The 13,926-nt window shown below is 36.9% G+C and overlaps 1 protein-coding gene across 5 annotated transcripts in view; it reads left to right on the top strand.

The window, feature by feature from the left end:
* LOC124555163 (ankyrin-3-like) overlaps positions 1-13,926 on the top strand; it is a 904,646-nt gene that overhangs the window by 706,040 nt on the left and 184,680 nt on the right. The gene's annotated exons all lie outside the window — the stretch shown is intronic.

The following is a 13,926-nucleotide window of genomic DNA, read 5'->3' as shown; positions in this document are numbered from 1 at the left end:
GTGCTATTGCTAGAAAAAAGGTATTGCTCAAAAGCTAGTGTGAATGATTTTTTCTGTTGCATGTTTCTGTGCTCCACACATCGATCTGCTACAGGTGTGTGGTTGCCTGTCCCTTGTAGGATACTTTGCATCGCTTTGTCATTTGCCATTAGCTTTTTTCATTATTATCTTTGTTTGGGTTGCCTATAAGTTAAGTGAAAACCATTAACAGTAGGGTGAGGACGTACTTTTAAAAATGGAACATTGGAATGGGGATCTATCTCTGGTTTTTTAACATGCATGTGCATCTATTTAAAAACAAAATTAGGGAGACATTCATTTGTAGCAGAAGTAGAATTCCCATCTGCTCTCAGATACTTCATATTTGTTCTGCTTGCTTGCAGTGATGTCACGTGTTAATAGCAAAATACCTGTAAAAGACATCTATAGGGTTTTATATTGAAATCTCATATTTTCATAAGCTTACGTGCTTTCTGTTTCAAAACAGTGTCTCTCTACAGGATTTTTTAAAGAAATAATGTTCTTTCTATTTGAAAGAACACTGTAGTATATAAATTTGTATAAAACTTTTCACTATACTTGTGCTTCATGTGAAACAATATTTTGATCTATGAGATGAAAACAGTGTGGGTGTTGTTTCTTACTTCTTGCGAAGTGATGAGGTTCAAATGCTAAAGCAAATGAGCCTATAAAGAGAAACTGCATCACACATTTATTACATTATTTTTGATGAGTGGGACACGTAAAGTAATCTTGCCATACCATGTTCTAGCCCATACATTCAGGTTACCATGAACACAAACTGGGCTGTTTTTGTTGACACTTTGGTGTCTGTGTGTTGCCCTTTCTTCTGCAGTATGTCACCCCCTCAAAAGAGCACACAGATTGCTTTGAAGTGCTATAGATGATATAGAACTGATACCAGGTGGTAGTATGACTCTCCAGCACCAAAAAAAAAAAAAGTGGTGTGTACATGGAAGTCAATTTTATCAAATCAGTGCAGTAAGATGTGTCCACATGACAGAATGGCAGAAAGAAGCTATCATGTTTGGACATGCTTGTGACATCTCAAATGAAGTTGCCCAATTTGTTGGTGTACCAATGTGGACTATCCAATGTGTCAGCAAGGAATAGTATATCACGTACAGCCATATAACACAACATAAGAACAGTGGCCATAAAAAGAATCTAACTGACTGGGACTGGAGACGAGTGTGACGCCTTGTCAATGACAACAGGTTATAAACCAGACAGAAAATGCAATTGTCAGTGAATGCGGGTCCAAATGAACCAGTTTCTCAGTGAGTATTGCTAAGGGAACTGTGTGGAATAGACATTTGGAGGCAGGTATCTCATATGAAAAGCTATTCCTTCATATTTTCAATGGACTGAACAACACAGAAACTGGACAGTGTGATGCTGTGCAGTTTAAAAAACTAAACTCTGCTCAAACAGACCTCAGAGGCCCAATGGTACCTACCGGCCGCTGTGTCATCCTCAGCCCATAGGTGTCACAGGCATCACTGAATGCTGATATCGAGGAGCATGTGGTCAGCTCTCCTAGCCATACATCAGTTTATGAGACCGGATCTGCTACTTCTCAATCAAGTACCTCCTCAGTTTGCCTCACAAGGATTGAGTGCATCCCGCTTGCCAACGGCGCTCAGCAGACCGGATGGTCACCCATCCGAGTGCTAGCCCAGCCCGACAGTGCTTAACTTTTGCGATCTGACAGAAACCAGTGTTACCACTGTGCCAAGGCCATTGCAGAGCAATTTTCCAAGTCATTCTTTTGTTTCTTGCAAATGATGTAAGGTATTGGGTGCTCTGTTGATCCAATGAGGTATTTAACCCACAGTGCAGGGTGTATTTCAGGTTGAAGGTGGTTCTGTGGCGTTTTTCATACCAGGACTTGAGCCCATATGTGCAGGTTAGCACTAGCAAGAGCTAGTATGTTAATGTCAACATTCTCAGTGTCTGAGTGTTGCTCTTCTTCCACATCTTTATGATGAGTACACTGTTGACACTCCAATCTTCCAAGATGACAACAACTGTGTTCTCAGGATTGCACACATACATTCCATATTTGACAAACACTCAGGCAACCTATTGCAGCTTGACTGGCATCTTAAATCCCCCCGTCTTAATCCCATAGTATGTGTGTGACTATTTGGAACAGACAGTGCAACATAGCAGTCAACATACCCACAATTTGGTAGCTCTAGGGGATCTAATCATCAGTGAGTGTCTTCAGCTAAATATTCCCTACCAAAAGAAACTCATGTACTCTCTTCTTCACCTTGTTGATGCTATTATCAGGGTTGTAAGTGATGTTACAAAATATTCGTGTTATTTCTCCTTGGACTGACTTGAATTTAATTGAAATTTTTATCCTCTTCTAAAACTATGAATGGAGCAGCATCATGTGGTAGAATGAGTATGGTATTTGAAGACAGTGTTCTCCAGTTCTTACAATTATTTCTCTCTTTATTTCCATCTTTCTTTCTTCCATTATTTTCCTTCAAAATATCATTTCAAGCCATGGGACTATATTTGTCTGATCTTCCATATTTATCTCCATTTTCCACCCCTGTGTTGCCACCTAATAAAAGAACCTATCCCTAGTGTTTTGTAAAATTGATCAGTTACTTTAAATTTGCATGCCTGTTTACAAGATTTCTGTAAGACTTTGGGCCTGATGCCATTAACAAATTTCTTCTGTGTTGAATCACTACCACAAATAACGAACTTTTCACTCATCACACACTGATTTACTAGTAAATTTGTTGTAGTAGTGTTTAATTCATGAAATAAGGGAAAGGCAATCCCTTATGTACTGCAGACTGCTGTGTGGAGCACATAAACATGCAACAGGAAACAGTATTCACCATAGTTTTTGAGCTCTTGCCATGGCTGCAGGGATGTGTGTTTGCATGCCTATGTGGTCATGTTTTTTGAATGTGTGTACTTTTGCTAAGAAATAGATCAAAAGCTCAAAAACTGCTGTGATTACTGTTTTCTGTTATGTGTTTCTGCAATCCACACATCAGTATGCTATAAGTGAGCAGTTCCTTTCTCTTATTTTATGTATTCTTCCATCCTGGAATTTCCATTATTGTTATATTTTGCAGCATTTATTAATATGAACAGCTGAAAGCTAAGCACAGGCATATCTAGAGTATGTGTAAACTTCCAGTCTTCATGATAGAGAACACAATATTACAATAACATAGCAGCTCTATGTCAGGGAGTAGCTGTTAATGGAATACCATTATCTGGCTGCCCATATTGTCATGAAATCTGTGCCATGTTTCACTCTTGGGACATATACTTGGCCAGCAGTGGGAAACACTGTGAAACAAGATCATCAGACCAAACAGCTTTCTTCCATGGCTCCATGGCCCAGATTTTATGGCTGTGGCACCACATTTTCCTGTCAAGGGCATTAGCATCACTGATGAATGGTTTCAGAATTCCAGCATGCCCTGTAATTTACTGCTTATTGCGTTCAACATTCAATTCTGCAGTGAATTCTGCAGCTGTCATCTTCATATTTTTCATCACTATCCTCTTCGATGACATCTTACATGATCACTCAACAAACACTTCCATCTGCATTGACTTAGCAGATGATGTTTTTCCTCTTTCACTGTATGGGTTATAAATCTTCAATACAGTGTCTCTTAAAGCATCAAATACTTTGGCTACCTTGACTATGGAAGCATCCAACACACAAACACAAACAATTCTCACACATTCTACTGCACTGAGCTCTGGCATAATTCATAGTTGGATGGAACACTGTTCTAACCATGACTTACACTTTCAACAATTAAGGACATTGCACAGGTACTGTTCATGGTCGCATATAACAGTGGAACTTGCAGGCTCAGCTAGCACCTACATTTATGTTTGGGCATGCATTTCTCATGGTGTTTCCATGTTTTTATCCACTACCAGTACATGTGAACATTGGTTTTACGCAATAGTTTACCAAATCAATTGGCAAATGTGGTTTATGAAGTGTAATGGCAACTGAGGCTGTAATGCAAGTATACAATCATTTGGAGTACAGTAAATCAGCCTTAAAAATTATTATGAATTCTGGACACACCTAGGGCAGTATATTGAGAAGGTTGAATTTACCAAGTCTTGTGCTCTTGTTGGGTAAATTAAGAAAACTGTGTGTATGAAATAACAGAGCATTATGGTACATATAGGATAAAGCAAATTGATTGGTGTGCTTCTGAAAATCGTAATATTTTTATATATACACTATCTGCCTAAGCCCTAGCTTTGTTTCTCTTGTTCACATTTTAAGGATGACAGCTTCGACAAAGGAGTGCAAGTGCTCCATGTGAATAAATAAAACTTAAAAAAAGTATGATAAGTCACAAGTGTCAAAAAATATTCTTCTGCAAATTATAAAGTTTTCTAATGTAGCACTCTTTCATGTTATACGAATGCATTAAGGAATTGATCATTAAATCTCTAAATATAACTGAAGTAGTATTTCTGTGCAAACTTCATAATATACACAGCATTTATTAAGCTATACAAAAGATCAGTCAGGGATCTTGGGCACTATTAACAGAGTTTTGGCTTGGCAGCCCCAAGACCCAGCAGTGAGTGCACTATTGCGGAGCTGATTTTGTATCAATGTAAACTGAATACATACTTCACTTCAACAACTGCTGTTTTTAGATGCAGAGGTGGGCTATTACATTACAAAGAGCAGGATGGCAGGCAATATTGACTTTGTTTTCTGAATTGTAGGGAATCTTCAACCATCTGTTAGGCCTACAAATTTTTTTCCACCATTTTTTCAAAGTATGAGGCTTTATTGTGAAAAATGTACAGAACATTTATGATCCAAAGTATTTCCCATTACTAGCCACTACTTTCTCCCATCTTTCGGGCCATATATGAATCTCACCGGTGGAAGAACTGCACAACTTTTGAGGAGATCCTTGAATCCATCCAGTTTTGCACTTGTTCATATTCTGATCAGCCAGGACGTGTGCCACTGATTGGGAAAGGTGGTAGGCAGAGGGTGCACTGTGCAGAGAATATGGTAGGGGAAGAATTTCTCGTTTCCAGAGTTCCAAGTATGTTGTGATGGGTTTTGTGACATCAAGTGGAGTGCTGTCATGCTGCGAAATCATATCTATCTCTGTATTGTGAACTTTTTTCTTTCAGTGCTCAGCTCAAATGCATAATTTGTTTTTATTAATCACCATCTGTGACTGTTTCTGTCAGTTTCAGTAGCTTTGAAAACAACCTTCCACTGCCATGCCTGTCTTTGACATCGAAATCACCGTTCTTGAAGTGTTGGAATCATTCTTTTTCATGTTCTTTCACTGATAGGTGTCTCACCATAGATCTTACTCAGCACTTCATGAGCCTCAGCCACACACTTTTGTCATGTTAAAGTAGAATATTAAAACTTCCTGCAAATGGCGAAAATTGGGCTCGTAAGTTGACACATTCATTCGAGAATAACTATATGATGCAATGACAAATCAACTAATATTTTGATGGTATTATGTGTACAAATGCCTAAGCTCTTTGTATGACACCTATGACGTACCACCTGCACGACCACTTGCTGCTATTCCCATTTTTGCAAAAGAGCAAAAGCGAAGTTGTAGAACTAATACAAAAATTCCACAGATCCAAGTTAAATGATTTGGTAATGAAATGTATGGATGTGGTGGAGAAACGTGCACTATCTTCAGAGCATGTTATAAAGCATGGTTATCTTGGACTTACTTAGCACTTCTAGAGTGAATATTGATTTCTGTAGCATCTCAACCACTACTATCTATCCAACGTTCTGTAATTTGCATAGAGTATGTGGGAATGCTATTGCTTTTCTGGCAATCACAATCTCTCACCGAGTGCTTATAATCATGCTGCAGACTAATACAATTAACGTGTGTGTTTTCAGAATTTTTGCTATGATTGTGAAAAGAGAACAAGCAGTATCTACAAAATCACACCATTGAATGACATAATTACTACTGAGTGAGTCACTAGACTCAGATTTCAAAGAATGGTGGTTCAAATCCCCATCCATTCATTCAGATCCAGGTTTTCCATGATTTCTTGAAACTCCTTAAGGAAAATTTTGGGATATTTCCTTTGATAAGGTCACTGTCTATATCCTTCTTTATTGTTTCCCATCCAATGTTTGCTCTTCTCTAGTAACCTCTTCATCAATGAGATATTAAACCCCAATTCCCTTAATTTTTTCCGTCAGTACCCATACTTTGCTTGAATCTTCAAGGATCCTTTTTAAGAGAACAATTAGCATTACGTTATTGCTCTAAACTTTTCAAGTCTAAATTACTAAGCAGTTGCACAATTGACAGAAAATTGCATTGTAGCTATTTTAGTGATTGTTTCGTCATCTTCAGAGACCTCACTGGCATAAATATAAACAATCCACAGGAATTTTGGTTTAAGAAACACTTACTTATGTAAAAATACAAAAATTAATTGTTCTATCAACAAGTATGTAAATCAGTGGCACTTATTCTGTGCTTAGGTCACATGTTGGTCGAATTCATTAAAGTAGAGATTTTTGTCCTGAAGCATGGTGTTACATTTGTTACATGATGCATTACTTTCAGTGCTAGTGCTAAATACTTCAACATTATCAGTCTGTGGAGACAGACAGCTTATAGAAATTACAGTGGGCTCTTTTGATCCTGATCAGCTCGCATCACTTATTCTAGCATTAGTTAGTTAGTTACTTTCATGTTCCATGGATCATTTTGCACGATAAATCCTCATGATGTGGAACGAGTCATTTTACATTCATATTGCAAATTAATATGTACATCTATTTGTACATCACCATATAATTTCCTCAAAAATGGAAACAAGATATACAGATCAAGTTAGCAATTCCTACCCACCACCTTTTACACATTACAAACATAGCAATTCTTCTACAGAATGGAAGGAGCTGTCAAGGCGAAACTTCTTCAACTTATTTTCAAATTTTACCTTGCTGTCTGTTAGGCATTTTATATCACTGGGTAAGTGGTCAAAAATTTTTGTTGCCGTGTTGTGCACCCCTTTCTGTGCTGAAGAGAACCTTAATGTTGAGTAATGAATGTCATTTTTTCTTCTAGTATTGTAATTATGTTCCTTGTTGTTCCTTCTGAACTGTAGTAGATTATTAGCAACAAACTTCATGAGGGAATAAATGTACTGTGAAGCAGTAGTCAGAATGTCCAACTCCTTAAACAGATATCTACAAGATGATCATGGGTGAGCACCTCATATTATTCTTTCTTGGGATAATTTGTGTCTATCTTCAAGAGTCTGCAGGTTCAGTTCCTTCAGTATCTCTGTGACGCTCTCTCACAGATCAGACAAATCTGTGACCATTCATGCTGCCCTTCTCTGTATATGTTCAATATCCCCTGCTAGTTCTCATTGGTATGGGCCCCACACACTTGACCAATACTCTAGAACTGATCACTCGGGGTTTTGTAAACAATCTTCTTTTTAGACTAATTGAATTTCCCCAGTATTTAAAGCAAGTTTCCAGTTTTACACCACGCTGAAATCCTATCAAGATATGACTGAATATGTATGCAGCTTCTTTAAATAGTACTTCATTATAGATAACTGCATCATCTGAAGAAAGTTTGAGGTTACTATTAATATTGCCTGCTAGGTCATTAATATAAGATATGAACAACAAAGGCCAAAAAACACTTCCCTGGGGCACACAAAAAGTTACTTCCGCATCTCGTTCAAATGGCTCTGAGCACTATGGGACTTAACATCTGAGGTCATCAGTCCTACTTACACATCTGACGATAATTCTCCATCCAAGATAACAGGCTGCAATCTCCCTACCAAAAAGTCCTGAATCCAGTCACCAATTTAACTTGTTACCCCATATGATTATACTTCAGACAGTAAGTGTAGGTGTTGTTCTGAGTCAAATGCTTTTTGGAAATCAAGAAATACTGCATCTTTCTGACTGCTTTGATCCAAAGCTTTCAGTGTGTCATGCGAGAAAAGTGCGAGTTGGTTTTCACATGATCGATGTTTCCGGAATCCACGTTGGTTAGCATTGAGGACATCATACTGTTCAAGATACCTCATTATGTTTGAGCTCAGAATATGTTTAAGATTATGCAACAAATTGATGTCAAGTATATTGGACGGTATTTTTGTAGAACACTTCTACTACCCTTCTTGTAGAGGGGTATGACCAGACCTTTTTTCCAAGAACTGAGCATGGTTTTTTGTTCGAGGGATCTACAATAGGTTTTAATTAGAAGAGGGGCTAACTCAGCTGACAATTCAGTACAGAACCTGATAATGATCCCATTGGTCTCTGGAGCTTTGTTCAGTTTTAGCAATTTTAGCTGTTTTTCAACACCACTGACACTAATACTTATTTCATTCATATTTTCAGAGGTACAAGAATTAAATTGGGGCAATTCTTCTGGGTTTTGCTTTGCAAAGGAACATTTGAAAGTTGAGTTAAGCATTGCAGATGCTTTGCTACCCTCAATTTCATTGTTTCATTTGCCAGGGACTGTACGCTAATTTTGGTGCCATTAACAGCCCTCGTGTATGACCAGATTTTATTTGTGTTTTGTGAAATATCATTTGACAATATTCTGATACAGTAGTCATTGAAGGCATCATGCGTTTGTCTCTTGACAGCCAAACATGTTTCATTCAGCAACTCTCTGTAGTCCTACACTTTGCTTTACACCTATTACGCAATAATCTGTTTTTATTGAAGTTTCTGTAGTGTGTCTGTATACTACAGAGGGTCCCTCCCATTATGCACTGTTGTACTGGATACATACCTGTTCGAGGTAGTTTTGAGAGAAGGCATTTAGTAATGTTTCACTGGGTGTCTTACATGCCCACTACTAACAAAACTGTAATTTTCCCTATTAATTACTGGATGATTAAAGTCTCCACCAGTGATTACAATATGATTGGGGAACTTATGTACAAGTGAAGTGAATGAAATTTTCTCTAAAGTTTCCAGTTACATCAGGAGATGAGTCTGGTGGGCGATAGAAGGGTCCAGTTATCATTTTATACCCACCCTTGATACTGAGTCTTGCCCAAACAATCTCACATGCAGCGTAAATTTGTATCTCAGTGGATTTGAGTTTCTTGTCTGCTGTTACAAATACATGACCTCCATTTTCCATTTTCCTGTCCTTTTGATATATGCTAAAATTTTTCTCAAAATTGTCACTGCTATCAAGTTCAGATTTCAACCAGCTTTCTGTTCTTAGTATTATGTGAGCTTCGGTGCTTTTCATCAGCAACTCTGGAACTTTGTTTTGAATGCTTGAGCAGTTTACCATTAAGATTTTAATACTCTCACCTGTGGGAGGCATTTCTTTTGATCTTACACTGATACTTCTGGGTTTCCTCCAGCTGTTGTTACCTGGACTGGATGGAGAGTCACCTAATCTAAAGAACCATTGGGTGCACACCACACACATTCAGCTACATGGATGGCAGCCTCTGATGTGTAATACACACCTGACCCACTTAGTGGAACCCCACGGTTACCAAACCTATGACACAAGTCCAGGAAGTTGCAGTCTGGCTTGTCAAAGAACCTTTGAAGTCTCTGGTTCTGTCCTTCCACTTGACTCAGAACCAACAATATTGTTCGATTAATCATACAAGCTTTCAAGCAAGTAGCTTGATTAAAACCTAAGGCCCCATTTTCATTCTGTTCATAGCATCACTTTGATGGTGATAACTTGATCGCTTGCTTTTGAATTTACCTTTATTATCTCTCATACACGTTGTGTAATTATATGTGTGATCAAAGAAATCGTCCACCCCTTCTGAACTTATACCCATTTCAATTAAGGGAAATTAAGGTCACTTTTCTGTCTAGTGAAGTAATTGTGGACATAATTCTTCTTTTAGAAATGTAACAGAGTAGTTACAAATTTCATGAGAAAGTACATGTATTGTGAATCAGTAATAAAAATTTCTAGTTACTTAAACGGTTTTGTGTTATAAGATGATTGGGAGTTAGTACTACTTGTAAAAGGAGGTTGTGAGCGTGTACCACACATTATTATTACTGCACATTTTTGTACAATGATAACCTTCTTTCTAAAATGAATGTTGGGTTAGTATTGAATAAAAATTGCAGAATGTGTCAGTTTACATCTTTGCTTCTCTCTGCAATTTGCAGTTACACAAGAAGGGAAATAACAGCTGCTGCAAAGCTGCTTCGTCTACTCATAGTGTAGTTAGGACAAACAATATCCAAAATTAGTCTGTTCAAGATGGAAGCTGGTCTCAGACAAGGAGATATTTTTTCAATGTGCTTTAATGTAGAAATATATTTGATAGCAAATTCCAAACTCACAAGCTGCCTTCTTATGCAAATCATGTTGCCTTCATAAGTGAATACTTCAGTCTAAAAGTAGGATTGCAAATGTATTAGGGGAGGGGGAATCTAATAGATGGTCTCCTTTCTGAAAGATTGTAAAATCCAATTTTTAATAGCTGATGATGTAAAATTCAAAATTAATGTCGCTACCTGGAATGAATCCTGTTTGATTGCAATAGCTCGTAAATTAATTTTTAGACATCACAGTCAGCTACTAATATGGCAGAAGACCTACAAAAAGCTTCAAAATTACATTATTCTCTACAACTATTAAGTTCTTAAATACAAAACATTAACTGTAAGGTAAAAAATTAAAATATTCAATCCGGCAGCATTCAATGGGAACTTTTCAATGATAATTTTTTGGTCTTATAGAAAACCTTGGAATTAAAAAAAACTGTGAATATTAAAATAAAACTGTTGATATAGTGGTACTCACAACTGAGGAAAAATGAAACACTACTGGTATATACATTCAGGAAAGCATTAAATGGCAAGAAAACTGAGGTAGGCCCCAAAATAAATAGAAAGGCAATGTTAACAAAGACACCAAAGGAAAGGAAGTAATGAAGAATGTTCAAATGTTGCGGGGGTTTTTAATGGAAAGTAAAATCCAGTATTTTTGAGATTAATCAGTTTTAGTCTGTATTTTTCAATTTTGGTCTGTGAAGTCAGTTTTATGTTATGGTTTTTTAAAAAAGATGTATGTGATGTGAGAAAAAAACAGTTTGTGGCTGGTAAAGTAATGTTTTATGTGACAGATGGATTGAAAAATTAAAAAATATCATTGAATATGCTCTGAGTTATAACTTTGTTAACAACCTTGGGTACCAGAGAGTGATTCTTGACCTCTGTATGGGGGCCACGCAAGGTAGCCACATGGTCTGGGGCACCTTGTCATGGTTCACGCGGCTCCCCCTGTCGGAGGTTCGAGTCCTCCCTCGGGCATGGGTGTGTGTGTTGTCCTTAACATAAGTTAGTTTAAGTTAGGTTACATAGTGTGTAGGCCTAGGGACCAATGGCCTCAGCAGTTTGGTCCCATAGTACCTTACCACCAATTTCCAATTTCTGTATGGGGAATGCTATGTAAATGATATGAAGTCATTGAAAACAACAAAACATTAGACAAACTCAAGATAAGTCAGAAATTTTACAAAAGAAAAAGATGCATAAATCGTATAAAAAGGTCACATTTTTATATCAGAGAGTTCAAAATTGTGAAATAATCCAACGTTAACAAACTCAGACAAAAATATTAAATAATTTGTCACAATAAGTGTGTTATAAAATTGTCCAAGTATGATTAAATGTATTGTAATTACAGTTTCCCAAAAGTAAGAAATATGTTAACTGCTGAAAGGTTATAAACATGATAGTGGATGTGTCTGCACTGCCCATTACTGATTCAGTCTGTGTCTCAGTTGTGGTTTTGATTTTTTTATTTCAACTACAAAATCTCACCCTCTACCTACTGTTGCTTTCAGAAGTGTACTGTACACATCATCCATAATGCATTCCAAAAAGGATAACAAAACTTTGGTGAAAATGCTTTGGACATAATCTTGTTTCTCTATAATCTTTTTATGGCCAAACATCTTGTTGGGAAGATTTTGAAAAAATACTATCAGGTATGAAACTTCCAGGTCACTGATTTATGAAACATGTATCCTCTAAGTGGCTGACATTAGAACCAGCTGGAGAGAGACTTTTAGAACAATGGTTCACTGTTAAAAAATACCTTCTTTGGTTCATTTCCAGCACAAAAGTAAGTTGATGAATTATTTTGAATACAGGAATATTGTTGAACTATGAAAAGACAAAACTATCAAAGCAGAAATTATGTTTGCTTGTGCAAGTGTTCATACATGTTCAAGATTCACTGGTTTCTTTTGGAAGAGAGATCCTGTTGTACATCTGATCTACAGTGAGCTCACAAACTTCATCAGAACCCTCATGAATCAATTTTGTTTTAGTGTCACTCCATTTAGTGTGGACGTATTTTGTGATAAGTATTGCGTGCCATTGAAAAACATAGTGTTTGACACTAGAGAAAGTGAATATTTCAGGGAGCTAAGAACTCAAGAATGATGCTATATTTCCACACAAGCAATGAGTCTGCATGCATACATATTTCAGGAAAGTCTTCTTTGGATGAACCTGTGCCATGGTATCTTCGATGTTTAAATCCTGCAAAGAGGATGAAAGAAGGATCATACAAAAACTTAGTGAAATTAGTTTCAGTTCTCCCAGTTGAGTACAGTGAACATACACTGAATGATGAATGAAAACTATTGACTCTGTTTTTTTTTTAGAAGACATATACCACTAGAGAGAGGAGAAACCCTACTGTTAAGAAAATTCTGAAGGCTGCACTTAATCTTCGATCTGGAAAAACAGATGTAGAAAGGGGATTCTCATGGTTGGGGAACATCTTGGTTGAAGATGCGACATATATGTACGAAATAACAATGGATCCTCATATGACAGCAAGAGATGTTGTGGTGAATGTGTCTGAGGCTAAGGCTCACTTTGTAATTATCACTCAGGAACTTCTTTAATTTGCATGCACAGCTCATACCGGATACAAGCAGTAATGTGAAGATGAGAACAGAGTGACTGAGGGAAAATTGAGGAAACAAGAACAAGATAAAGTGTCAAGGAAGTCTGGACAGTAAGTTCCAGAAAGGAAAAATAAATGTTGAATATGGTGAATAGCCAGTGAAGACAATGAAAGAGGAATAAAAGGAGAGAATATGGAATGCTGACAGATAACTGTATGATGCAAACAAGTACTTAAAAGAAGAAATAAATAAAAAGAACTTGGTGGAAATTAGTGTGGGCCAAGCAGTGTTGGACAGAGCTTTGAAAGCTAAGGAACAAGAAGTGAAGCAAATTAAAGACATAGACAAGGTACAGAAAGCAGCCGATACCCAGAAAAGTAGTGTTATTACAACATTTTCTTCAAAGAAACAAAATTAAAGTGAAACTTAACGACCAAATTTTGTAAAGAAAGCTTGACAACTTTCCACATTACATTTAAAAATTAAAAGTTGTGAACATTTTTTTGTGTTATTCTGAAAATGGTACTGTGCAGATGCACTTTAAATCTTTTTCTAGTTTTAGATTTAATGGTGAATTGCAGCATTTCCGTATTATTGTAATAATCTGCAGTGATTTTCGTGATTATTATTATTATTATTATATAATTGTGTGTTTTTGATATTGATTACAATTAGAATACCAAATAGGTGTGAGCTGGCTGGCTATGGTGATGGTGGGGATCAGATTTTAAAAAATGCTTTTTGACCCTTCTTTCCTAATGAGAAATCTGAATCCGTATTTAGACTGTTTTTTACTTTAATATCCATATCGATAAAGTCAGTTTTTGTAACCAAGTGGTCAGTAAATCAGTTATTTTTGTGTTAGGTTGGGTTTCCATCTGTGGATAACATCAGCCAGTGACTAGAAGGAATAGAGGGGAAGTGCAGGGTAAACATATTATCAAA

Source organism: Schistocerca americana, chromosome X (assembly GCF_021461395.2).
Source record: "Schistocerca americana isolate TAMUIC-IGC-003095 chromosome X, iqSchAmer2.1, whole genome shotgun sequence".
In the NCBI taxonomy this organism is placed as follows: domain Eukaryota; kingdom Metazoa; phylum Arthropoda; class Insecta; order Orthoptera; family Acrididae; genus Schistocerca; species Schistocerca americana.
This window is presented reverse-complemented; position numbering and strand designations above follow the sequence as displayed.